This window comes from Embiotoca jacksoni, unplaced genomic scaffold, assembly GCF_022577435.1.
Source record: "Embiotoca jacksoni isolate LCO1_2020_lvr unplaced genomic scaffold, fEmbJac1.0.p SCAF_4, whole genome shotgun sequence".
In the NCBI taxonomy this organism is placed as follows: domain Eukaryota; kingdom Metazoa; phylum Chordata; class Actinopteri; family Embiotocidae; genus Embiotoca; species Embiotoca jacksoni.
This window is the reverse complement of record NW_027185392.1, coordinates 24,869,795-24,875,759: the sequence shown is the minus strand read 5'-3', so window position 1 is coordinate 24,875,759 and position 5,965 is coordinate 24,869,795.

Sequence of the window (5,965 nt, the reverse complement as noted above, 5' to 3'; positions counted from 1 at the left end):
CCATCCCATCACCAGCCGACAGTACGGTAACTATGACGACAGTAAGGTTAAATGATCGTGTTCCTCTGCAGACAGATTTATCTCAACAAATCAACCAACATGATCCGACAGAAACGAGCACTGCAATCTGACGGTGAGAACGGACCTGAGGAGGAAGAGCAGGAGGAGGAGCAGGAGGAGGAGCAGGAGGAGGAGCAGGAGGAAGGGCAGCAGGAAGAGCAGGAGGAGGAGCAGGAGGAGGAGCAGGAGGAAGGGCAGGAGGAAGAGCAGGAGGAAGAGCAGGAGGAAGGGCAGGAGGAGGAGCAGGAGGAGTAGCAGGAGGAGGAGCAGGAGGAAGAGCAGGAGGAAGAGCAGGAGGAGGAAGAGCAGGAGGAGGAGCAGGAGGAAGGGCAGCAGGAAGAGCAGGAGGAGGAGCAGGAGGAAGGGCAGCAGGAAGAGCAGGAGGAGGAGCAGGAGGAAGAGCAGGAGGAAGGGCAGGAGGAAGAGCAGCAGGAAGAGCAGGAGGAAGGGCAGGAGGAGGAGCAGGAGGAGTAGCAGGAGGAAGAGCAGGAGGAAGAGCAGGAGGAAGAGCAGGAGGAGGAAGAGCAGGAGGAAGGGCAGGAGGAGGAGCAGGAGGAGTAGCAGGAGGAAGAGCAGGAGGAAGAGCAGGAGGAAGAGCAGGAGGAGGAAGAGCAGGAGGAAGGGCAGGAGGAGGAGCAGGAGGAAGGGCAGCAGGAGGAAGGGCAGCAGGAAGAGCAGGAGGAGGAGCAGGAGGAGGAAGAGCAGGAGGAGGAGCAGGAGGAAGGGCAGCAGGAGGAGGAGCAGGAGGAAGGGCAGGAGGAGGAGCAGGAGGAAGGGCAGGAGGAGGAGCAGGAGGAGTAGCAGGAGGAGGAGCAGGAGGAAGAGCAGGAGGAGGAAGAGCAGGAGGAGGAGCAGGAGGAAGGGCAGCAGGAGGAAGGGCAGCAGGAAGAGCAGGAGGAGGAGCAGGAGGAAGGGCAGCAGGAAGAGCAGGAGGAGGAGCAGGAGGAAGAGCAGGAGGAAGGGCAGGAGGAAGAGCAGCAGGAAGAGCAGGAGGAAGGGCAGGAGGAGGAGCAGGAGGAGTAGCAGGAGGAAGAGCAGGAGGAAGAGCAGGAGGAAGAGCAGGAGGAAGAGCAGGAGGAGGAAGAGCAGGAGGAAGGGCAGGAGGAGGAGCAGGAGGAAGGGCAGCAGGAGGAAGGGCAGCAGGAAGAGCAGGAGGAGGAGCAGGAGGAGGAAGAGCAGGAGGAGGAGCAGGAGGAAGGGCAGCAGGAGGAGGAGCAGGAGGAAGGGCAGGAGGAGGAGCAGGAGGAAGGGCAGGAGGAGGAGCAGGAGGAGTAGCAGGAGGAGGAGCAGGAGGAAGAGCAGGAGGAGGAAGAGCAGGAGGAGGAGCAGGAGGAAGGGCAGCAGGAGGAAGGGCAGCAGGAAGAGCAGGAGGAGGAGCAGGAGGAAGGGCAGCAGGAAGAGCAGGAGGAGGAGCAGGAGGAAGAGCAGGAGGAAGGGCAGGAGGAAGAGCAGCAGGAAGAGCAGGAGGAAGGGCAGGAGGAGGAGCAGGAGGAGTAGCAGGAGGAAGAGCAGGAGGAAGAGCAGGAGGAAGAGCAGGAGGAAGAGCAGGAGGAGGAAGAGCAGGAGGAAGGGCAGGAGGAGGAGCAGGAGGAAGGGCAGCAGGAGGAAGGGCAGCAGGAAGAGCAGGAGGAGGAGCAGGAGGAGGAAGAGCAGGAGGAGGAGCAGGAGGAAGGGCAGCAGGAGGAGGAGCAGGAGGAAGGGCAGGAGGAGGAGCAGGAGGAAGGGCAGGAGGAGGAGCAGGAGGAGTAGCAGGAGGAGGAGCAGGAGGAAGAGCAGGAGGAGGAAGAGCAGGAGGAGGAGCAGGAGGAAGGGCAGCAGGAGGAAGGGCAGCAGGAAGAGCAGGAGGAGGAGCAGGAGGAAGGGCAGCAGGAAGAGCAGGAGGAGGAGCAGGAGGAAGAGCAGGAGGAAGGGCAGGAGGAAGAGCAGCAGGAAGAGCAGGAGGAAGGGCAGGAGGAGGAGCAGGAGGAGTAGCAGGAGGAAGAGCAGGAGGAAGAGCAGGAGGAAGAGCAGGAGGAAGAGCAGGAGGAGGAAGAGCAGGAGGAAGGGCAGGAGGAGGAGCAGGAGGAAGGGCAGCAGGAGGAAGGGCAGCAGGAAGAGCAGGAGGAGGAGCAGGAGGAAGAGCAGGAGGAAGGGCAGGAGGAAGAGCAGGAGGAGTAGCAGGAGGAGGAGCAGGAGGAAGGGCAGGAGGAGGAGCAGGAGGAGGAGCAGGAGGAGGAGCAGGAGGAAGAGCAGGAGGAGGAGCAGGAGGAAGAGCAGGAGGTGGAGCAGGAGGAAGGGCAGAAGGAAGAACAGGAGGAGGAGCAGGAGGAGGAGCAGCAGGAAGAGCAGGAGGAAGAGCAGGAGGAGCAGCAGGAAGAGCAGGAGGAGCAGGAGGACGGGAGGTGAAGGACAGTTGGAGTTCGGAGGCGTCTCCATGTTGGCCTGCAGCGTGAACAACATTCCTCCGTGATACTCGGCTGTTCGCGGCTCTCGTGTGATAATGCCTGGACTGTCTGAGGAGCTGTGACATCACACATGTCCGACCCCTGAGGTCATCATTATCAGTGTGAGAACAGAGGGAGGAAACACTCGCAGCGCTGCCATCTGCTTTCGGAGGCCAGATGTCTCGTGTCTACGCGCTCCAGATGTGCCAGGTCCACGAGGACGATGCGCTTCCTGTCAGGCAGCGAGCCGAAGAGCAGCTGAACCTGCAGCCGGGCCAGCGGGCTGCACCTCCCTCGGCAGAGCTACGAGACCACGCTGCCGTGAGCGTAGAACAGGGTTCGAAGGGTCGAACTGTACGACGGGTAATTACTGAGGAAGAGCAGCAGGAAGTCAGTCGTGTTGGGAAGGTTCAGTTGGAGACACTTGAAGAGGCGGCTCCTTTATGGACTGCAGCTTCACAACGACCAATTAGAGCTTCACACGGAAAACCCTGCAGAGGAGGCTTTTATTCTGAAAATCTGTCAACACAGATTGATGCTGACGTGAGCATTAATCACACCACTCTGGACAAAGCACACAACGATGGCCGGTGGAGAGACATTACGGCAACCCGGAGATATACGAGGCTCTGGAATCACAGCGGTTCCAGCGCTGCACGTCAACATGTCTTCAGCTGCTCTGCAGGAACCTCTCCCACCTCCAGGTGACCTGCACCAACTCTAGTTCCTCCACAGACACACACACACATGTAGGATGGGAACCAAATGTTTGGATATTTTATATTTATATAAGGTCTGGTGAAGTGCTTCCTGTTTAGACTCCACGTTTGAGGGCTTTAAGTATCATTTCAGTATCTTCATCAATCATCATCTAAAAGTTTCAAACAACAGGCAGCAGTGAGACCAACAGATGGTCGTAAAAACACAACGTCCGGAGAAGGCTCGTCCGGTCCGAAGACACCAGCTGGGTTCTGCCGGGACCTTCTGAGGTTCTGAGGGGAAACACGCTCTGCAAACCACCTGAACTGTGTCGCCATGGCAACAGGCTTCTCCGACACGACAACACGCTGTGAGCGCCGTGTTGAGAATTTGGTTCCCCAAAACCTGCTGTTTCTCTGCTCCGGTTTCAGGTTGCCATGGTGACGTCACTAATGTTCACGTACCGGCGGTCACGTTAACGTGAGGAGCTCAGTGAGGATGTCCATCAAGAGACGACTCTGAATATCAGACTTTTAAAGTTCCAAATATAAAGTGTCTCATGTTGCAGTAAAGTTGAATTATTCACAATTTGTTCTCGTAAATGTTCTTGCAGATGTAAATTCTTCACTTCCATGTAAACAAATATTTGAAAGACCTAAGCAAAGTGCAGTAAACCCGACTGAGTCTGATCGACCGTCATCTCTGCTTGTGGGGTGAAGACAGCAGGACAGGCGGCGTCTGGACACTTCCTGTCCCACTTCCTGTCCCACTCGTGAACTGACCGGCTGGCCGACTGCACGTCTGCTGAGATTTAAACAGCCACTGAAAGAAGGTGAAACATAAAGGTGACCGCAGACTGAACTTCCTGTGGAGACAGCAGAGATCTGTGAGGGCTGAAGGGGGGGAGGAGAAGGGGGAGGAGAAGGGGGGAGGAGGAGGGGGAGGGGAAGGGGGAGGAGGGGGGGGAGGGGAAGGGGAGGGGAAAGAGGAGGGGGAGGGGAAGGGGGGAGGGGAGAGGACAAATGGTGAAGTGACTGAAGGAGAAACATGACTCTCAATGTGGACACATTGGGGGTGGGGGGGGGGGGGGTTCAGGAAAAGAATAGAAAATGTTCTTTCACAGTTGTTTCCATCATCATCCATCATACAGCATCTCTGAACATATCTGAACACACACACACACACACACACACACACACACGAACACACACACACACACACACACACACACACACACGAACACACACACACACACACACACACACACACACACACACACGAACACACACACACACACACACACACACACCTGAATACACACCAATACGTGTGTGTGTGTGTGTGTGGTGTGTGTGTGTTCAGGTGTGCTCAGCTCAGCTGGAGAGCAGGAAGTCTGAAGCAGCAGAACATCTGAACATGAAACAAACACTCCACAAATCAGAGGCAGCGAGCGGACGGACGGACACAGGACAGGACTCTTATTGTGTAAAGTGTTGGAAGAAAAAGTGCGGCTATCAGGAGTCATCAAACACAGAGAGAGCTGACACCTCTGAAGACGGGAGTTCAGTCAGTGTGAGTGAACAGTGAGGAGGTCCAAAGACTGAGCTGGAAGAACCGTTCACAGAACCAAGAGGAGCAAGAGGATGTGAAACGAACTGCAGGAGACAGAAGATGTTTGTCTGCAGCATGAAACCGAGAGTCAACCAGCAGTGATGTCATCAACCAGCAGTGATGTCATCAACCAGCAGTGATGTCATCAGCCATCAGTGATGATGTCATCAACCAGCAGTGATGTCATCATTGGTTTGTGAACGTTATGAATCCTCCAGTTCAGATTCTGTCGGTCACCCATCTTTGTTAGTTCGGAAGCGGTTTGGAGCAGGAAGTGACCATATTTGGACGAGCTGGGGGAGGAGCCAGCGGTGGATCTGACTGATCTGATCGGAAACCTGACGATACTACGTCCCGCCCCACCGATAGCTGTAACCTGACTGCACCACAGGCCTGTCAATCAAACAGACACGCCCCCCAAAAAACAGGTCTTCTTGAATCTTCTTTTCTAAATGAATGAGGGATTATTTTCAGATGGACCTCCAGAAAAACTAAGAAGAAGGAGTGACTTTAGCTAACAACACCGAGATAACTGATGGACACATTTTATTCACTTTGGATTTGATGAGAGAAGTTGAATGGGAGTCTATGGAGCCGGAGGCTTTTTGGAGCCGACCTCTAGTGGCACTCGCTGGTATTGCAGCTGAAGACACTTCTGGATCGGAACCGTTTTACAGACCTGAAGCTACCGAACTCTTTTAGAAACAGTCTGAGGATGAGACAGACTACTTTCAACATCAGAACCTTTTCCCACCCTCACGGTACCCGGCCCGAAGCTGAAGCTGATGTGAAAACACTGCAGACCTCTGATTGGTCAGATTATCGTCCCCGTCAGTGTGATGGAGACACAGGACATCAGGAACCTGTCGGTGTTCACGAGAAGGCGAGAGGAGGAAGGAAGAAGAAGAAGAACCCAGCAGAGAGAAGAAAGGTCAACGTGGTCTAAAGAGAAGAACGCAGCGAAAGATGAATCAGCTGAGCAATAAATGGAGATTAATAAAAAGTGGTTGAGTGAAGCTGCACAACAACCATGAGACAGTTTTGAGTTATTGATCTGCTGTGTCAGCATATCAGAGGAGAGGGTTTGAACATGTAGAAATTCATCCACGTTTATCATCTTCATCATTTCAAGTCAAAAAAGCTGCTTCTTTATTCTGTGTTTACTGAGGTGT